The sequence below is a fragment of the Hibiscus syriacus genome, unplaced genomic scaffold, assembly GCF_006381635.1.
Source record: "Hibiscus syriacus cultivar Baekdansim isolate YM2019G1 unplaced genomic scaffold, ASM638163v2 tig00005939_pilon, whole genome shotgun sequence".
Taxonomy (NCBI): domain Eukaryota; kingdom Viridiplantae; phylum Streptophyta; class Magnoliopsida; order Malvales; family Malvaceae; genus Hibiscus; species Hibiscus syriacus.
This window is the reverse complement of record NW_024062073.1, coordinates 98,862-108,924: the sequence shown is the minus strand read 5'-3', so window position 1 is coordinate 108,924 and position 10,063 is coordinate 98,862. Positions and strand designations below refer to the sequence as shown.

The 10,063-nt window shown below is 36.0% G+C and overlaps 1 long non-coding RNA gene across 1 annotated transcript; it reads right to left on the bottom strand.

The window, feature by feature from the left end:
- Positions 1 to 2,375: 2,375 nt before the first annotated feature.
- On the bottom strand, positions 2,376 to 3,879 carry LOC120200342. Its single transcript, XR_005523528.1, has 3 exons — positions 3,514 to 3,879; positions 2,920 to 3,415; positions 2,376 to 2,436 (listed from the first exon to the last, which is right to left on the bottom strand). It is a non-coding gene; the product is annotated as an uncharacterized LOC120200342 (long non-coding RNA).
- Positions 3,880 to 10,063: the final 6,184 nt, after the last annotated feature.

Genomic DNA, 10,063 nt, shown 5'->3' with positions numbered 1-10,063 from the left:
TATCTGTTACAATTATTTTTTGAGTGTCCGAGCAGAAAATATAAATCTTTTGTGCGTCAATTGCTTGTTTTCTTGGAAATTTTAATAATGAAAACTAAAGCTTCGTTGTATGATTGTATTAATTTATCATTTTTATTTGGATAAATTACGTGTGTTTAGTATTTAAATTATTAGTTTTAGTTTGTTTTAATATTTAAATTTTCAATTTTTAAAAAAATTATATCTAAACTTTAATTTTTGCTTCATTTTAATATCCCATTCAAAATTTAACGTCAAAATTTTTTAAAAAATTAAAAATTTAAATACTAAAACAAACTAAAACTAATAATATATGTACTAAATGTGCAGTTACCCTTTTTATTTTGATGTATAATTTGGGTTGAAGGCTTGAAACATGCCTTGGTTGACTATGCCGTATTTTTATTAGTGAGATTTCCACTCCCATTTTAAAGGATTAAGGCTTGAATCATGCATTCCCGACTCCTCTTTAGTTTATTACCGACATAGAGTTTTATAATCGATAATGATAAATAAAAAAGATTGATCTCTTAGATAAGGGAGTTATTCATATCACAATACCAATAGATCAATTATAGGTTTAATTAATGTCAAATTTTAAGACAGTATTCTTTTTAATTTTTTTAGTGAAAAATGGGTGTAATAATTCATAAGCACTTCTGATATTATTTGTTATCAATCGTCTTAGCCTAAATAATGCACACATATAAGAGATTTTGCATCTCTTTTACTAATATTTTGGATACGATTTCAAAGAGCACGTTTCACAAACTAGTAGGACGAAACTGATTTAACCTAAGGTGGCGTTTGGTTGGTATGAATCCTTTGGAATTGGTGGGAATTGGAATCTAATTCCACCACTTTTCCATGTTTGGTTCAAGTTTTCCGAGGGAATTAGAATCCCTCATGACTTCAACTTTTCATCAAATGAGGGAAAGTGAATTCCATCCAAGAATGGATGGAATTCAATTCCCTTATTGGAGGGAATTGAAATTTGACCATACTACCCTCATAAATCGTTTGGTAACTTATTCATATATTGAATAAAATATTTTTTTTATTATTTCGGGTCGGGTTTCTAATTTATATATTCGGGTCGGGTCGGGTGAAATTTTATTTTGGTCGGGTCGGTTTTTTTAAGTGTGATATTTGGGTCGGGTCGAGTTCGGGTTTAGGGTGAAAAAAAAACCTGAAAATATATATTTATATATTTAGGAATAATTACAATAATACCCCTATATATATAATTTTTTCAATTAAGTTATGGTTTTTATTGAATTAAAATAATTTTTTATTATTTCGGGTCGGGTCGGATTTCTAATTCATATATTCGGGTCGGGTCGGGTGAAACTTTATTTTGTTCGGGTCGGGTTTTTTAAGTGTGATATTCGGGTCAAGTCAGGTCGGGTTTTTTTAAGTGTGATATTCGGGTCGGGTTCGAGTTTAGGGTGAAAAAATCGGACCCGACCCGAAAAATATATATAATTTTACCTTATATATTTAGGAATAATTACAATAATACCCCTCTATATATAATTTTTTTCAATTAAGTCAATGTTTTTATTAAATACAAATAATTTTTTTATTATTTCGTGTCGGGTCGGGTTTCTAATTCATATATTGAATAAAAATAGTTTTTGGTATATTTTTTGGTAACTAATTAACATACTCCGATTGGAATGTATCGAAATATTACTCTATCTTTTGACAACTTATTAACATATTTTGATTGCGATGATTTTAACTTATGATGTTTATTAGCATGATTTTATAATTTATTGAAATGAATAATCAATCAATAAAATGAAAATTTAATATTTTTTAATTTTTTATAATATATTACTACATGTAAGTTGTAAAACAAACTAAAATAAAGCAAAAAAGCAAGAAGGGCAATTCTATCATTTTACATTATTGAAATCAAATTCATCTGACATATCTACGAACTAAACAGAATATGGAATTGGATTCCAATTCCTGACATATTCCAATTCCTTCACAGATTCCAATTCCCTCAGAAACATTTCAGCGAACCAAACGCCACCTAAGAGTAAGCTATACCAGAGACTATTTAACTATAGTCATTTTTCATTTTGATCATTATTTTTGAATTTTTATCAATCATATCACTTAATTGTTTAAATGCATTCAATCATGCCACTTGCCGTTTGTAGATGCTTGTTTTGTCCGGGGGTTTTGTTTGAGTTTTAAATATATAAAGATGTTTATTATTATGGTCTTATAGTAGTTATATAGGTTCACGTATAAATATATATAGAGTATACAATAATTATTTAATTTCGTATTTTATTTTACAGATCCAATACAAGATACAAATTTGGATTAGTGGAAGCCCAAATCAGTCCAAAACAGCAGTATTATCATTCAAGCCTCCAATCCACGTGAAGCTCTGGAAAACTAAAACCGATTATAGGGAGTTAATAAGCATGAAAGAGGAGTTAACCAAGGATCAGGGGTACATTATCATGGGTAGAGAGAAAGGAGGACGATATGGGAACAGACAAGAAAACCGAAAAGAGGTTCAGTTTTTATTGGGAATTAACCATCAGAAACTGGGGGGGGACAGAATATACGAGAGGGAGATCAGTTTTTTTAAATTTTTACAGAAGGGAGAAAAGGAGAAGGAGAGAACGGGGAGGAGATTTTTTTTACATAGTAGAACAAGAGGAAAGAAGCATTGTAAACAACATTTCCATTTTCAAAGATCAAGCAGTGTAACAAGGGTCTTCCCTATTTCTTTCTAAAGCAATCTAAGCAATTCGAAAGCAGGTTATTTTCATTATCTTCTTTATTATCCGAAACATATAGCAATGTTATATGTGGCTTGTTGTTTTTCTTGTAAAGCATAAAGAATAATAGAGAAAGGGATTAGAAAATTACCGTAATTGTGAACAATGGTAGAATCTCGGTGGTTCCATCCTAGTCGTTCGGGGTTGTATGGCCAGAATTTAGGGACTGAGGTTAGCGTTATTAAATCAAATAAATTCGCATTAAACAACCAACGAGAAAATAAATTAAACAAGTAAAAGGATTTAGGTTCGGTTTTTTGGGTTCTAGTCAAAAGTCAAGGAAGCAGTGGCAATTTTTTTTTTAAACTTTGACTCACCCTTTCTTTAGCAATTAATAGTTTAATCTAAAAACCCATAACCTTCTCCCCCTCAATCGTGTTTACATGGGAACAATAGAAATTACCCAAGCATTCCTCAAAAGCACCAAAAACCCAAAGCTAGCATAGCAACTCTTCAAATGGATTTAATCTTCATAACCCGATCCCTCTGTTCTTTCGTCAGTGCCCACCATTGCCTGTATCCTTATCCATTATAAATTACTCCCAGAAATCGATCAGCTTCACTTCTTCCTCTTATCCGCATAGCTCCTAAAATTAATCATAAGTCCTTAGAACTTTTCATCATTTTACCCAATGACTATACCTCTGATTACTTACTTTAATTCCTGACGAAAGTGAAAATTTACCTTGGCCGAGCGTCGGGTGTCGGGGTTGAAGAGGTGAGCGATCGAGAGGGAGATGAAGGAGGATATGGATATTTTTTTGAGTTTAGGTTAGCCTGGAGAGTAGAGGGGTTTCAGCGGTGAGCCCGATTACTATTTTGGTCAGATTCTGGTTGGAGTCGATGTATGACATAGAGAGTTTTGAAACTCTCGATTAAGAATTGTAGAGGGGTTGTAAAACTTTGGCCATGTGTGAGAGGTGTGAGAGAAAGAAATGGATGACGGTTGTGATTAGAAGAGGCCACCGAGATATGGTGGCTGAACGACGGCGGCGGTGTTCAAAGGAGGGAGCAGCGCCGTGCGTGGTTGATAAGAAGGGAGAGGAAGAGAGCTAGCTGTGTATGTTGGTCAATTAGTTTAGGGTTGTTTTAGTTAGGTTATATGTTAGGTTTTTAGGTTAATTTAGGTTTTTAGTCCTCCAAGTGTATACATTTTTACACCTTAGTCATCTTTAGGACTATTTTAGAATTTAACCTTTTGTGTTTGTCTTAATTTTGCTGTTTTTCAAATTTTAATTTTAGTTATAATTTTGTTAGGTTTTTCATGTATAGGTCCCTTGTTTTTGCATATTCTTATATTTAGGTCCTTGGTTTATTTTTGATTTGCAAACTGAATTTTACATTTATTTAATTTAGTCATTTTTAATGTGTATATGTACATTTTTTTAATTTATAGTTTAGCATGTTATGATATTTAGGTCAGATGTGTATATAATACGTTAATATGCATAATTTATGATTTTTAATTAAAACATATGTATATAATTTTTTGTATGTCACGTTGTATGATGTTTTTAATTTTGTTAAATTAATTAGCATGATATTTTTTTCACAATTTGATGATAGCCTTATTTGCATAACTCGACATATTCATAATGGATAAGGGTAAATACTTTTAATTTAAAATTGTTTTAAGTGGGCAGTCATAACTGATTTGAGGTTCGCTTTTAATGATTTTAAAATAAAAGTATATCCCGAAAGTGAAACAAAAAAAATTGATCTATCACTCTAAAATTTGGGAATGAAAGAAAAGGAAATGTTCGTTTATTTAAATTTATCGAGAAAAGGTTGTTATAACTTTTAAGATATGGTCTCGATATTTGTAAATAATCAACATTCTTATCTTTCTAAAACGATTTGATAATTTTAATTTAATTATTTTGAGTGCTTTTGAATGTTTTTAAATTTATATCTTTGTTTTATGGGATCAAAAATCAAATTAAGTTCGAATTTGTAAAGTTCAATACTAGGACGTTAATTAATCGACTAGGTACTGATTTAGGGCATTGTGGGGGTGTTAATCCTTCCCCACACGTAACCGGCTCCCGAACTCGGATTTTGGTAACGCATACCTTAATTTGTTGTTTTAATTAAAATTAATTTTTATTTAAAATAGCAAGCATTTTTGGGTGCCCAATCACACCCTAATCAAAGATTGATGGCGACTCTTCGAACCATTTTTTTTGATCGTAAAGGAAATTCATAATTTTTTTGAAACGAGAGGTCTTTTAAATCACATCTGTTTTTAAATTAAAAAGAGACAATTAAGAATTAACGTGGTTTTCAAAATATCACCTTTTCACCTTTTGAGAAAAAAATCGTTTCGACAGCTTGGCGACTCCGCTGGGGACCTTTTTTAGAGAGTCAGGCTGATAGTCGATTAATTAATTGTCTTTGCAATTGAAAATTATAAATTCGTTTTAATTTGGTTTTTGATCCCTTGTTTGGTTTTTTATAAGTTTTGTTTGTATTTGATTTTTTTTAATTAATTTGATTAACTAATAAATAGTTGTACTGATTTGTTTGCTAATGGTTTCAGATTAATTGTGTGAATTTAGGAAATTTTGAGTTTTTTATTGTGTTGTTTTTTTGCTTTTCCTCACACACTGCACAGTTACATTTTCATGACATGAGCTAAAACCCCGCTCCGTCCTAATTAAGTAGGAGTGAGAGACTATGCCCTCGTGTGGTTTTCACCTCCGCATGGGATAGTGGATCGCTCCTGGAGCTCACGCCTTATGGTCCTCGTGATTGTAATCACCACCGTATGGACATAAGGAGGTGTGTTCCCTCGAAATTGAACTCGATCCCCTATAGCCTTTAATGGGCCAGGATTGAAGGTTCGACAGCCCAAGGGGTCACCGGCAAGGACAATTCGAGAACCTATTACTTTAGAACCTAACCCGACATATAGTGAACGTAGGGCCTGAACTTAGGTTGAACCAAACCCGAACCTTAAGAATCTCGTGAGGAGGGTACACAAGGAAAAACTTTTTTTTGAGTTATTAATTTTTGTTTTTCGAATAAATGCATGCGAACTAGATATCATGCGGTTAGGTTTATTTTTTGAATAAGCATGCGAACTAGATATCATGCGGTTAGGTTTATTTTTTGAATAAGCATGCGGATTAGATATCATGCGGTTAGGATTTATTTTTGTGAATAACAAAGCATGGGGTAGATATCAAGTTGGGTAGGATCTGATAAAGCATGATTGGGTAGCCAGCATGTGGGTAGGATTCTTGAACAAATTATTATCCCGACTTAATTGCTTTATGTTTGCTAACCGATCTCTTGTTGTCTTTGCCTTGTTTCTTTTCTGTTTTGCATGCTCTATCCATTATGGTGTTCATTTGGGATCGATGTCCATATAGAAGGCCAGTAATATGGAATGAACGGTTCAGAAAGAGGTTGAGGACAATGCCGATGTTCTGAGGTGGTCGGAACAGTCCCAACTGACCAATAGGGACAGCGTGATGCCTGGATACGTGTCGGAGTTATTTGGTTATACTCACATCAACGTGCGTCAGAATGATCTAAGTGAGCTAAAGGAGATATGGGGAAGATGGACAGTAGCCGATAAGGAGATGTTTTATCAGTTGTACGGCGATATTCTTATCTTCTGGATGTTCCTATTGATCGAAATCTGTTTAGAGCGTTGGCACAATTCTGGAATCCGGCTTACAGCTATTTCACATTTGGTAGAGTGGATCTAACACCAACAATAGAGGAGTATCAAGCTTTGGTCCGTTGTTCGAGGTCCCAGATGGATAGAGTATATACCAAGTTGCCAGTCACTCCTTCGTTTAAGAAGAAATTACTATTGATGACCGGAATGAGTGAAGATTGGTAGTCAGAAACATTAAGAAGAAGGGAGACAGTGAGTGCATCTCTTGGGCTGCTCTGAAAGAAGTAATTGATCATCACCCTAATAAGAGAAAGAAGCTTGACTTGTTTGCTTTAGGGATTTATGGGCTCATTATTTTTCCAAAGGTGTTAGGATATGTAGACGTATCAGCCGTTGACCTGTTTGAAAGATTAGAAAAGCACGTGGATCCTGTTCCAGCCATTTTAGCTGAGACGTTCCGATCTTTGAGTTCTTGTAGGCGCGAAGGAGAATGACACTTTATAGGATGTGCGCCTTTGCTGCTAGTGTGGATTCTGAGTCATTTCAAACATGTTGAAAGAGCACCAGGATGAGTGTTTCTAGAGGGGTTTTTTGAAGGATTTTCTTTCTAAATAATGGCCTGGGGGCTTCACCGAAGAAAAATGGATGGTCATCTTCAAGGATATCAGAGATTGAGATATTTTGTGGCGAGCTTCGTGGAATACCTCTTCGGATATGCTTTACAGATGTGGAGGGCGAGATTGGGTTCTTTTGCCAGGTATATGGGGTTCTGTTGGGTATGCACCGCTACTAGTTTCTAGACAGTATGGATCGAGGCAGTTCATTCCAGCCACGTGGGACTTGGTAGGATCAGATTTTGCATTCAAAGGAGATCAGTATAAGGGTAAAGTTAAAGGGGTTGCTGAGGCCTGGAAGCAAACTCGTCGCGTGAATTTGTTCACCTATGATCTCGAGTTACCTCAAGAGTACGAGCAGTGGAGAAGCGGTCGAGTAAATGACAACATCCCGATAGTGAATCCTGAAAATATTCAGCCGATGGAGGAACAGTTGAGAGTGGTGCCATCTCCATTAGAGTTAGCCAAGCGCGATTTCGAAGCAGAACGGAGACAATGGAGAATGACTTTACAGAAGCTAGAAGATGATGTGTATCAAAAGGGATTGGAGATTGACATTCAGAAGAGTAGAGCAGATCGAATTGAAAAAGTAGAGAAACAACTTCGGCTAGACTTTAACAATCTTCGGTCAACTTATCAGCAAATGGTAAAAGCTCAGACAGGTTCTAGCTCGAGTAAGTCATCTGTCGAATGGAGGCAAGAGGTGGCGAGCCTCAAAAGAGTAGCCAGAGAGAGTCAAGAAGAGCTCAAGCAAAGCGGGCACCAAGTGAAGATTTTATCGAAAGAAAATGATTCTTTAGAGTAGCGGTTACAAGAGAGTCAAGCCCAGAATGAGAAGTTGAAGGAGAAAATTTCAAGTTTAGAGACTGCATTACGACGATACCAAAGCAGGGAAGGTAGCTCAAGCCATGGGGAAGTTGAAAGTCTGAAAAAGCAAGTGAGTGAGCTTGAAGCCATGGTTCAAGATTTTCAGAGGCAAGCAAGTGAGCTATCAACAGTTCTTTATGAGGGGGATATACAGTGGCGTTTTCGATGGGAGCGAGCTCAGGCGAGAGTTAAGCAAAGAGAGGATCTTATTGCTTGTTACCTAGGACACGCTAGGAGAATAACTCAATATTTGGTCATTCTATCTGAGGAAGCTGCTGATGTGACTGAAGAACTGGATCCCGAGGCTGAAGAAAACCAGAAGATCGTGGAGTTGCTAGCATATGTACAACAAATAGGAGAGATGGTGCAGATTTATTTGTGATATGTTTCAACTTTGTAATTGAACGTCGTTCTAATATAAAGAGTTGTTCTAAGGAGTCGTTCCAGGATCAACACCCTGCATTTTGCATATGCATTTTTAATACATTTAAATTTTTGCATCGCATTTTATTCATTCATAATCATATATTTCATATTCATTAATAAGTATCAGCGATAACAAAATGACTCTGTGACAGAGTAATACTGGAAAATCCCAAGCATATCTACAGAACCAGGAAGAAAGTTATGGAGGACAAACTTACCCAAATTGAGAAGGCTCAGTTGGAGTTACAAGATAATATCAAGAAAATGCAAGAAGATATGATGAATGCCCAAAAGGAGATGTTTGCCAAGTTTGCGAGTATGTTGGAAGGAAGAAATCCAGAACATGGGAAAAGCCCTATGCCAGAAGGTGTAACTGAGGACCCACTTCATCATCCAGGGTTAACCCCAGAACAATCTCAGAACTTTCAAGTGACCCCTGTTCATGTCGGGAAGGTGCACATTAATCCAGTCGGTGCTTCTGTTAACGTACAGCCTGGATCTAGTTCATATCAGGAAGAACATCAATATCATCAAGTTCCGGACCTTGATGAAGAAACCAAGAAGGAGGACCAAAATAATCCGTTGGAAGAGAAATGGAAACAGCTAGAAAGAGAAGTCAGAGCCATGAAGGAAGATACTAGTGTCTATGGATTAGACGCAAAGGAATTAAGTCTAGTTCCGGATTTGGTTTTACCTCCAAAGTTCAATGTTCCTGACTTTGATAAGTTTGATTGTACTAGGTGTCCCTCTGCACATATCACAATGTTTTGTAGGAAGATGACCGGATACATAGGGGACGATCAATTGTTGATACACTATTTTCAAGAAAGCTTAACTGGTTCGGTAATCCGGTGGTATAACCAGCTGAGTAGAGCTAATATTAAATCATGGAAAGGCTTAGATAAGTCCTTTCTTGAGCAATACAAACATGTGAAAGATGTTAGGCCCAACAGGATGATGTTGCAAGGAATGGAAAAGAAGTCTAACGAGAGTTTTAGACAATATGCTCAAAGATGGAGAGATGTAGCGGTGCAAGTCCATCCACCATTGGAAGAGGAGGAAACAAATATACTTTTTGTCAATACCTTAAGGGCTCCTTTTTTCTCGCATATTATCGGTAATCCTTATCGAAGTTTTGCCGATGTGGTTACAGCATGAGAAATGATTGAAATGGCAGTTAAGAGTGGAAAGCTCGAGGGAGGAGAGTCTAGTAAGAGGCCACCAACGAGGAAAAAGGAAAACGAAGTCAGTAATGTGAGGCAGTACGATTCTAATAACATCACTATTTCCCATCCTCAAGGAGCAGGGAGGGACCAGATGAGAGAGAGGCCTCAATTTAACCCCATCCCAATGACTTATAAGGAATTGTTTCAGATTTTGTATGATCGGCATGTGGTTTCACCGTATCACGTGACACCAATGCAACCTCATTTTCCCAAATGGTATGATGCTAGTGCTCAGTGTGAGTACCATGCAGGGAACCCTGGACATTCCATTGAGAATTGTACTACTTTTAAGAAGGTTGTCCAAGCTTTGAGAATGAGGAATGTCATCAACTTTGGTGATAGTGAGCAGCCAAATATAGCTCAGAATCTGTTTCCAAGCCATGCAGGGGCAGGAGTTAACGCGGTTACTGAAGAGAAAGGAAAGAGAATTGTAAGGAATGTTAGTGAGGTATCACCCATGAGTTGGGTGTGGTC